This window comes from Hypomesus nipponensis, chromosome 5, assembly GCF_054491055.1.
Source record: "Hypomesus nipponensis isolate SF chromosome 5, ASM5449105v1, whole genome shotgun sequence".
Taxonomy (NCBI): domain Eukaryota; kingdom Metazoa; phylum Chordata; class Actinopteri; order Osmeriformes; family Osmeridae; genus Hypomesus; species Hypomesus nipponensis.
Genome location: NC_140365.1, coordinates 15,580,001 through 15,587,500, shown reverse-complemented (window position 1 = coordinate 15,587,500; position 7,500 = coordinate 15,580,001). Strand labels below are relative to the sequence as shown.

Genomic DNA, 7,500 nt, shown 5'->3' with positions numbered 1-7,500 from the left:
GGCAACGCCTGATCTCGTCTGATCTCGGAAGCTAAGCAGGGTCGGGCCTGGTTAGTACTTGGATGGGAGACCGCCTGGGAATACCAGGTGCTGTATGCTCTTTTGCTCATTCACTTAGAAACTGAAATCTTGCAATATGCACAAGTAGTCCTTCATGAAAGGGGCTGGAAGCTGTTTTCATTTTGACACGAGAGAGAGAGAGAGAGAGAGAGAGACCACCTTGCATTGTCAATTGCTAAATCTGTATATGGATAAGTAGCCTATGGTTGTCAACTTATTTCGTACGGCCATACCAGCCTGGCAACGCCCGATCTCGTCTGATCTCGGAAGCTAAGCAGGGTCGGGCCTGGTTAGTACTTGGATGGGAGACCGCCTGGGAATACCAGGTGCTGTATGCTCTTTTGCTCATTCACTTAGAAACTGACATCTTGCAATATGCACAAGTAGTCCTTCGAGAAAGGGGCTGGAAGCTGTTTTCATTTTGACACGAGAGAGAGAGAGAGAGAGAGAGACTACCTTGCATTGTCAATTGCTAAATCTGTATATGGATAAGTAGCCTATGGTTGTCAACTTATTTCGTACGGCCATACCAGCCTGGCAACGCCTGATCTCGGAAGCTAAGCAGGGTCGGGCCTGGTTAGTACTTGGATGGGAGACCGCCTGGGAATACCAGGTGCTGTATGCTCTTTTGCTCATTCACTTAGAAACTGACATCTTGCAATATGCACAAGTAGTCCTTCATGAAAGGGGCTGGAAGCTGTTTTCATTTTGACACGAGAGAGAGAGAGAGAGAGACTACCTTGCATTGTCAATTGCTAAATCTGTATATGGATAAGTAGCCTATGGTTGTCAACTTATTTCGTACGGCCATACCAGCCTGGCAACGCCCGATCTCGTCTGATCTCGGAAGCTAAGCAGGGTCGGGCCTGGTTAGTACTTGGATGGGAGACCGCCTGGGAATACCAGGTGCTGTATGCTCTTTTGCTCATTCACTTAGAAACTGACATCTTGCAATATGCACAAGTAGTCCTTCATGAAAGGGGCTGGAAACTGTTTTCATTTTGACACGAGAGAGAGAGAGAGAGAGAGAGACCACCTTGCATTGTGAATTGCTAAATCTGTATATGGATAAATAGCCTATGGTTGTCAACTTATTTCGTACGGCCATACCAGCCTGGCAACGCCCGATCACGTCTGATCTCGGAAGCTAAGCAGGGTCGGGCCTGGTTAGTACTTGGATGGGAGACCGCCTGGGAATACCAGGTGCTGTATGCTCTTTTGCTCATTCACTTAGAAACTGACATCTTGCAATATGCACAAGTAGTCCTTCATGAAAGGGGCTGGAAGCTGTTTTCATTTTGACACGAGAGAGAGAGAGAGAGAGAGAGAGAGAGAGAGAGACTACCTTGCATTGTCAATTGCTAAATCTGTATATGGATAAGTAGCCTATGGTTGTCAACTTATTTCGTACGGCCATACCAGCCTGGCAACGCCTGATCTCGTCTGATCTCGGAAGCTAAGCAGGGTCGGGCCTGGTTAGTACTTGGATGGGAGACCGCCTGGGAATACCAGGTGCTGTATGCTCTTTTGCTCATTCACTTAGAAACTGAAATCTTGCAATATGCACAAGTAGTCCTTCATGAAAGGGGCTGGAAGCTGTTTTCATTTTGACACGAGAGAGAGAGAGAGAGAGAGAGAGACCACCTTGCATTGTCAATTGCTAAATCTGTATATGGATAAGTAGCCTATGGTTGTCAACTTATTTCGTACGGCCATACCAGCCTGGCAACGCCCGATCTCGTCTGATCTCGGAAGCTAAGCAGGGTCGGGCCTGGTTAGTACTTGGATGGGAGACCGCCTGGGAATACCAGGTGCTGTATGCTCTTTTGCTCATTCACTTAGAAACTGACATCTTGCAATATGCACAAGTAGTCCTTCATGAAAGGGGCTGGAAGCTGTTTTCATTTTGACACGAGAGAGAGAGAGAGAGAGAGAGACTACCTTGCATTGTCAATTGCTAAATCTGTATATGGATAAGTAGCCTATGGTTGTCAACTTATTTCGTACGGCCATACCAGCCTGGCAACGCCTGATCTCGTCTGATCTCGGAAGCTAAGCAGGGTCGGGCCTGGTTAGTACTTGGATGGGAGACCGCCTGGGAATACCAGGTGCTGTATGCTCTTTTGCTCATTCACTTAGAAACTGACATCTTGCAATATGCACAAGTAGTCCTTCATGAAAGGGGCTGGAAACTGTTTTCATTTTGACACGAGAGAGAGAGAGAGAGAGACCACCTTGCATTGTGAATTGCTAAATCTGTATATGGATAAGTAGCCTATGGTTGTCAACTTATTTCGTACGGCCATACCAGCCTGGCAACGCCCGATCACGTCTGATCTCGGAAGCTAAGCAGGGTCGGGCCTGGTTAGTACTTGGATGGGAGACCGCCTGGGAATACCAGGTGCTGTATGCTCTTTTGCTCATTCACTTAGAAACTGACATCTTGCAATATGCACAAGTAGTCCTTCATGAAAGGGGCTGGAAGCTGTTTTCATTTTGACACGAGAGAGAGAGAGAGAGAGACTACCTTGCATTGTCAATTGCTAAATCTGTATATGGATAAGTAGCCTATGGTTGTCAACTTATTTCGTACGGCCATACCAGCCTGGCAACGCCTGATCTCGTCTGATCTCGGAAGCTAAGCAGGGTCGGGCCTGGTTAGTACTTGGATGGGAGACCGCCTGGGAATACCAGGTGCTGTATGCTCTTTTGCTCATTCACTTAGAAACTGAAATCTTGCAATATGCACAAGTAGTCCTTCATGAAAGGGGCTGGAAGCTGTTTTCATTTTGACACGAGAGAGAGAGAGAGAGAGAGAGAGACCACCTTGCATTGTCAATTGCTAAATCTGTATATGGATAAGTAGCCTATGGTTGTCAACTTATTTCGTACGGCCATACCAGCCTGGCAACGCCCGATCTTGTCTGATCTCGGAAGCTAAGCAGGGTCGGGCCTGGTTAGTACTTGGATGGGAGACCGCCTGGGAATACCAGGTGCTGTATGCTCTTTTGCTCATTCACTTAGAAACTGACATCTTGCAATATGCACAAGTAGTCCTTCATGAAAGGGGCTGGAAGCTGTTTTCATTTTGACACGAGAGAGAGAGAGAGAGAGAGAGACTACCTTGCATTGTCAATTGCTAAATCTGTATATGGATAAGTAGCCTATGGTTGTCAACTTATTTCGTACGGCCATACCAGCCTGGCAACGCCTGATCTCGTCTGATCTCGGAAGCTAAGCAGGGTCGGGCCTGGTTAGTACTTGGATGGGAGACCGCCTGGGAATACCAGGTGCTGTATGCTCTTTTGCTCATTCACTTAGAAACTGACATCTTGCAATATGCACAAGTAGTCCTTCATGAAAGGGGCTGGAAACTGTTTTCATTTTGACACGAGAGAGAGAGAGAGAGAGACCACCTTGCATTGTGAATTGCTAAATCTGTATATGGATAAGTAGCCTATGGTTGTCAACTTATTTCGTACGGCCATACCAGCCTGGCAACGCCCGATCACGTCTGATCTCGGAAGCTAAGCAGGGTCGGGCCTGGTTAGTACTTGGATGGGAGACCGCCTGGGAATACCAGGTGCTGTATGCTCTTTTGCTCATTCACTTAGAAACTGACATCTTGCAATATGCACAAGTAGTCCTTCATGAAAGGGGCTGGAAGCTGTTTTCATTTTGACACGAGAGAGAGAGAGAGAGAGACTACCTTGCATTGTCAATTGCTAAATCTGTATATGGATAAGTAGCCTATGGTTGTCAACTTATTTCGTACGGCCATACCAGCCTGGCAACGCCTGATCTCGTCTGATCTCGGAAGCTAAGCAGGGTCGGGCCTGGTTAGTACTTGGATGGGAGACCGCCTGGGAATACCAGGTGCTGTATGCTCTTTTGCTCATTCACTTAGAAACTGACATCTTGCAATATGCACAAGTAGTCCTTCATGAAAGGGGCTGGAAGCTGTTTTCATTTTGACACGAGAGAGAGAGAGAGAGAGAGAGACTACCTTGCATTGTCAATTGCTAAATCTGTATATGGATAAGTAGCCTATGGTTGTCAACTTATTTCGTACGGCCATACCAGCCTGGCAACGCCCGATCTCGTCTGATCTCGGAAGCTAAGCAGGGTCGGGCCTGGTTAGTACTTGGATGGGAGACCGCCTGGGAATACCAGGTGCTGTATGCTCTTTTGCTCATTCACTTAGAAACTGACATCTTGCAATATGCACAAGTAGTCCTTCATGAAAGGGGCTGGAAACTGTTTTCATTTTGACACGAGAGAGAGAGAGAGAGAGAGAGACCACCTTGCATTGTGAATTGCTAAATCTGTATATGGATAAGTAGCCTATGGTTGTCAACTTATTTCGTACGGCCATACCAGCCTGGCAACGCCCGATCACGTCTGATCTCGGAAGCTAAGCAGGGTCGGGCCTGGTTAGTACTTGGATGGGAGACCGCCTGGGAATACCAGGTGCTGTATGCTCTTTTGCTCATTCACTTAGAAACTGACATCTTGCAATATGCACAAGTAGTCCTTCATGAAAGGGGCTGGAAGCTGTTTTCATTTTGACACGAGAGAGAGAGAGAGAGAGAGAGAGAGAGAGAGACTACCTTGCATTGTCAATTGCTAAATCTGTATATGGATAAGTAGCCTATGGTTGTCAACTTATTTCGTACGGCCATACCAGCCTGGCAACGCCTGATCTCGTCTGATCTCGGAAGCTAAGCAGGGTCGGGCCTGGTTAGTACTTGGATGGGAGACCGCCTGGGAATACCAGGTGCTGTATGCTCTTTTGCTCATTCACTTAGAAACTGAAATCTTGCAATATGCACAAGTAGTCCTTCATGAAAGGGGCTGGAAGCTGTTTTCATTTTGACACGAGAGAGAGAGAGAGAGAGAGAGAGACCACCTTGCATTGTCAATTGCTAAATCTGTATATGGATAAGTAGCCTATGGTTGTCAACTTATTTCGTACGGCCATACCAGCCTGGCAACGCCCGATCTCGTCTGATCTCGGAAGCTAAGCAGGGTCGGGCCTGGTTAGTACTTGGATGGGAGACCGCCTGGGAATACCAGGTGCTGTATGCTCTTTTGCTCATTCACTTAGAAACTGACATCTTGCAATATGCACAAGTAGTCCTTCGAGAAAGGGGCTGGAAGCTGTTTTCATTTTGACACGAGAGAGAGAGAGAGAGACTACCTTGCATTGTCAATTGCTAAATCTGTATATGGATAAGTAGCCTATGGTTGTCAACTTATTTCGTACGGCCATACCAGCCTGGCAACGCCTGATCTCGGAAGCTAAGCAGGGTCGGGCCTGGTTAGTACTTGGATGGGAGACCGCCTGGGAATACCAGGTGCTGTATGCTCTTTTGCTCATTCACTTAGAAACTGACATCTTGCAATATGCACAAGTAGTCCTTCATGAAAGGGGCTGGAAGCTGTTTTCATTTTGACACGAGAGAGAGAGAGAGAGAGACTACCTTGCATTGTCAATTGCTAAATCTGTATATGGATAAGTAGCCTATGGTTGTCAACTTATTTCGTACGGCCATACCAGCCTGGCAACGCCCGATCTCGTCTGATCTCGGAAGCTAAGCAGGGTCGGGCCTGGTTAGTACTTGGATGGGAGACCGCCTGGGAATACCAGGTGCTGTATGCTCTTTTGCTCATTCACTTAGAAACTGACATCTTGCAATATGCACAAGTAGTCCTTCATGAAAGGGGCTGGAAACTGTTTTCATTTTGACACGAGAGAGAGAGAGAGAGAGAGAGACCACCTTGCATTGTGAATTGCTAAATCTGTATATGGATAAATAGCCTATGGTTGTCAACTTATTTCGTACGGCCATACCAGCCTGGCAACGCCCGATCACGTCTGATCTCGGAAGCTAAGCAGGGTCGGGCCTGGTTAGTACTTGGATGGGAGACCGCCTGGGAATACCAGGTGCTGTATGCTCTTTTGCTCATTCACTTAGAAACTGACATCTTGCAATATGCACAAGTAGTCCTTCATGAAAGGGGCTGGAAGCTGTTTTCATTTTGACACGAGAGAGAGAGAGAGAGAGAGAGAGAGAGAGACTACCTTGCATTGTCAATTGCTAAATCTGTATATGGATAAGTAGCCTATGGTTGTCAACTTATTTCGTACGGCCATACCAGCCTGGCAACGCCTGATCTCGTCTGATCTCGGAAGCTAAGCAGGGTCGGGCCTGGTTAGTACTTGGATGGGAGACCGCCTGGGAATACCAGGTGCTGTATGCTCTTTTGCTCATTCACTTAGAAACTGAAATCTTGCAATATGCACAAGTAGTCCTTCATGAAAGGGGCTGGAAGCTGTTTTCATTTTGACACGAGAGAGAGAGAGAGAGAGAGAGAGACCACCTTGCATTGTCAATTGCTAAATCTGTATATGGATAAGTAGCCTATGGTTGTCAACTTATTTCGTACGGCCATACCAGCCTGGCAACGCCCGATCTCGTCTGATCTCGGAAGCTAAGCAGGGTCGGGCCTGGTTAGTACTTGGATGGGAGACCGCCTGGGAATACCAGGTGCTGTATGCTCTTTTGCTCATTCACTTAGAAACTGACATCTTGCAATATGCACAAGTAGTCCTTCATGAAAGGGGCTGGAAGCTGTTTTCATTTTGACACGAGAGAGAGAGAGAGAGAGAGAGACTACCTTGCATTGTCAATTGCTAAATCTGTATATGGATAAGTAGCCTATGGTTGTCAACTTATTTCGTACGGCCATACCAGCCTGGCAACGCCTGATCTCGTCTGATCTCGGAAGCTAAGCAGGGTCGGGCCTGGTTAGTACTTGGATGGGAGACCGCCTGGGAATACCAGGTGCTGTATGCTCTTTTGCTCATTCACTTAGAAACTGACATCTTGCAATATGCACAAGTAGTCCTTCATGAAAGGGGCTGGAAACTGTTTTCATTTTGACACGAGAGAGAGAGAGAGAGAGACCACCTTGCATTGTGAATTGCTAAATCTGTATATGGATAAGTAGCCTATGGTTGTCAACTTATTTCGTACGGCCATACCAGCCTGGCAACGCCCGATCACGTCTGATCTCGGAAGCTAAGCAGGATCGGGCCTGGTTAGTACTTGGATGGGAGACCGCCTGGGAATACCAGGTGCTGTATGCTCTTTTGCTCATTCACTTAGAAACTGACATCTTGCAATATGCACAAGTAGTCCTTCATGAAAGGGGCTGGAAGCTGTTTTCATTTTGACACGAGAGAGAGAGAGAGAGAGAGAGAGAGAGAGAGAGACTACCTTGCATTGTCAATTGCTAAATCTGTATATGGATAAGTAGCCTATGGTTGTCAACTTATTTCGTACGGCCATACCAGCCTGGCAACGCCTGATCTCGTCTGATCTCGGAAGCTAAGCAGGGTCGGGCCTGGTTAGTACTTGGATGGGAGACCGCCTG

The 7,500-nt window shown here is 47.1% G+C and overlaps 24 non-coding genes and 2 pseudogenes across 24 annotated transcripts in view; all 26 read left to right on the top strand.

Annotated features, from left to right (window-relative positions):
- LOC146290873 (5S ribosomal RNA) overlaps positions 1–99 on the top strand; it is a 119-nt gene extending 20 nt beyond the window's left edge. The window contains exon 1 of the ribosomal RNA XR_014757393.1: positions 1–99. This exon is cut by the window's left edge and continues 20 nt beyond it. This is a non-coding gene — a ribosomal RNA (5S ribosomal RNA).
- Positions 100–279: 180 nt separating this feature from the next.
- On the top strand, positions 280–398 carry LOC146290872 (5S ribosomal RNA). The gene has a single exon (XR_014755917.1). It is a non-coding gene; the product is annotated as a 5S ribosomal RNA (ribosomal RNA).
- Positions 399–576: 178 nt separating this feature from the next.
- On the top strand, positions 577–685 carry LOC146290871 (5S ribosomal RNA; annotated as a pseudogene).
- A 174-nt stretch (positions 686–859) lies between these two features.
- Positions 860–978, top strand: LOC146290870 (5S ribosomal RNA). The gene has a single exon (XR_014755916.1). It is a non-coding gene; the product is annotated as a 5S ribosomal RNA (ribosomal RNA).
- A 178-nt stretch (positions 979–1,156) lies between these two features.
- On the top strand, positions 1,157–1,275 carry LOC146290869 (5S ribosomal RNA). Its single transcript, XR_014756920.1, has one exon. It is a non-coding gene; the product is annotated as a 5S ribosomal RNA (ribosomal RNA).
- Positions 1,276–1,465: 190 nt separating this feature from the next.
- Positions 1,466–1,584, top strand: LOC146290868 (5S ribosomal RNA). The gene has a single exon (XR_014757391.1). It is a non-coding gene; the product is annotated as a 5S ribosomal RNA (ribosomal RNA).
- Positions 1,585–1,764: 180 nt separating this feature from the next.
- On the top strand, positions 1,765–1,883 carry LOC146290867 (5S ribosomal RNA). The gene has a single exon (XR_014755915.1). It is a non-coding gene; the product is annotated as a 5S ribosomal RNA (ribosomal RNA).
- Positions 1,884–2,061: 178 nt separating this feature from the next.
- Positions 2,062–2,180, top strand: LOC146290866 (5S ribosomal RNA). Its single transcript, XR_014757390.1, has one exon. It is a non-coding gene; the product is annotated as a 5S ribosomal RNA (ribosomal RNA).
- A 174-nt stretch (positions 2,181–2,354) lies between these two features.
- On the top strand, positions 2,355–2,473 carry LOC146290865 (5S ribosomal RNA). The gene has a single exon (XR_014756919.1). It is a non-coding gene; the product is annotated as a 5S ribosomal RNA (ribosomal RNA).
- Positions 2,474–2,647: 174 nt separating this feature from the next.
- On the top strand, positions 2,648–2,766 carry LOC146290864 (5S ribosomal RNA). Its single transcript, XR_014757389.1, has one exon. It is a non-coding gene; the product is annotated as a 5S ribosomal RNA (ribosomal RNA).
- A 180-nt stretch (positions 2,767–2,946) lies between these two features.
- On the top strand, positions 2,947–3,065 carry LOC146290863 (5S ribosomal RNA). The gene has a single exon (XR_014757814.1). It is a non-coding gene; the product is annotated as a 5S ribosomal RNA (ribosomal RNA).
- Positions 3,066–3,243: 178 nt separating this feature from the next.
- Positions 3,244–3,362, top strand: LOC146290862 (5S ribosomal RNA). Its single transcript, XR_014757388.1, has one exon. It is a non-coding gene; the product is annotated as a 5S ribosomal RNA (ribosomal RNA).
- A 174-nt stretch (positions 3,363–3,536) lies between these two features.
- Positions 3,537–3,655, top strand: LOC146290861 (5S ribosomal RNA). The gene has a single exon (XR_014756918.1). It is a non-coding gene; the product is annotated as a 5S ribosomal RNA (ribosomal RNA).
- Positions 3,656–3,829: 174 nt separating this feature from the next.
- LOC146290860 (5S ribosomal RNA) lies at positions 3,830–3,948 on the top strand. Its single transcript, XR_014757387.1, has one exon. It is a non-coding gene; the product is annotated as a 5S ribosomal RNA (ribosomal RNA).
- A 178-nt stretch (positions 3,949–4,126) lies between these two features.
- Positions 4,127–4,245, top strand: LOC146290859 (5S ribosomal RNA). Its single transcript, XR_014755914.1, has one exon. It is a non-coding gene; the product is annotated as a 5S ribosomal RNA (ribosomal RNA).
- Positions 4,246–4,423: 178 nt separating this feature from the next.
- Positions 4,424–4,542, top strand: LOC146290858 (5S ribosomal RNA). Its single transcript, XR_014756917.1, has one exon. It is a non-coding gene; the product is annotated as a 5S ribosomal RNA (ribosomal RNA).
- Positions 4,543–4,730: 188 nt separating this feature from the next.
- LOC146290857 (5S ribosomal RNA) lies at positions 4,731–4,849 on the top strand. The gene has a single exon (XR_014757386.1). It is a non-coding gene; the product is annotated as a 5S ribosomal RNA (ribosomal RNA).
- Positions 4,850–5,029: 180 nt separating this feature from the next.
- On the top strand, positions 5,030–5,148 carry LOC146290856 (5S ribosomal RNA). The gene has a single exon (XR_014755912.1). It is a non-coding gene; the product is annotated as a 5S ribosomal RNA (ribosomal RNA).
- A 172-nt stretch (positions 5,149–5,320) lies between these two features.
- LOC146290855 (5S ribosomal RNA) lies at positions 5,321–5,429 on the top strand (annotated as a pseudogene).
- Positions 5,430–5,603: 174 nt separating this feature from the next.
- LOC146290854 (5S ribosomal RNA) lies at positions 5,604–5,722 on the top strand. The gene has a single exon (XR_014755911.1). It is a non-coding gene; the product is annotated as a 5S ribosomal RNA (ribosomal RNA).
- A 178-nt stretch (positions 5,723–5,900) lies between these two features.
- On the top strand, positions 5,901–6,019 carry LOC146290853 (5S ribosomal RNA). Its single transcript, XR_014756916.1, has one exon. It is a non-coding gene; the product is annotated as a 5S ribosomal RNA (ribosomal RNA).
- Positions 6,020–6,205: 186 nt separating this feature from the next.
- Positions 6,206–6,324, top strand: LOC146290852 (5S ribosomal RNA). The gene has a single exon (XR_014757385.1). It is a non-coding gene; the product is annotated as a 5S ribosomal RNA (ribosomal RNA).
- Positions 6,325–6,504: 180 nt separating this feature from the next.
- LOC146290851 (5S ribosomal RNA) lies at positions 6,505–6,623 on the top strand. Its single transcript, XR_014755910.1, has one exon. It is a non-coding gene; the product is annotated as a 5S ribosomal RNA (ribosomal RNA).
- A 178-nt stretch (positions 6,624–6,801) lies between these two features.
- LOC146290850 (5S ribosomal RNA) lies at positions 6,802–6,920 on the top strand. The gene has a single exon (XR_014757384.1). It is a non-coding gene; the product is annotated as a 5S ribosomal RNA (ribosomal RNA).
- A 174-nt stretch (positions 6,921–7,094) lies between these two features.
- On the top strand, positions 7,095–7,213 carry LOC146290849 (5S ribosomal RNA). The gene has a single exon (XR_014756738.1). It is a non-coding gene; the product is annotated as a 5S ribosomal RNA (ribosomal RNA).
- Positions 7,214–7,403: 190 nt separating this feature from the next.
- The window catches only part of LOC146290848 (5S ribosomal RNA), a 119-nt gene continuing 22 nt past the window's right edge, over positions 7,404–7,500 (top strand). Inside the window, exon 1 of the ribosomal RNA XR_014757383.1 lies at positions 7,404–7,500. This exon is cut by the window's right edge and continues 22 nt beyond it. This is a non-coding gene — a ribosomal RNA (5S ribosomal RNA).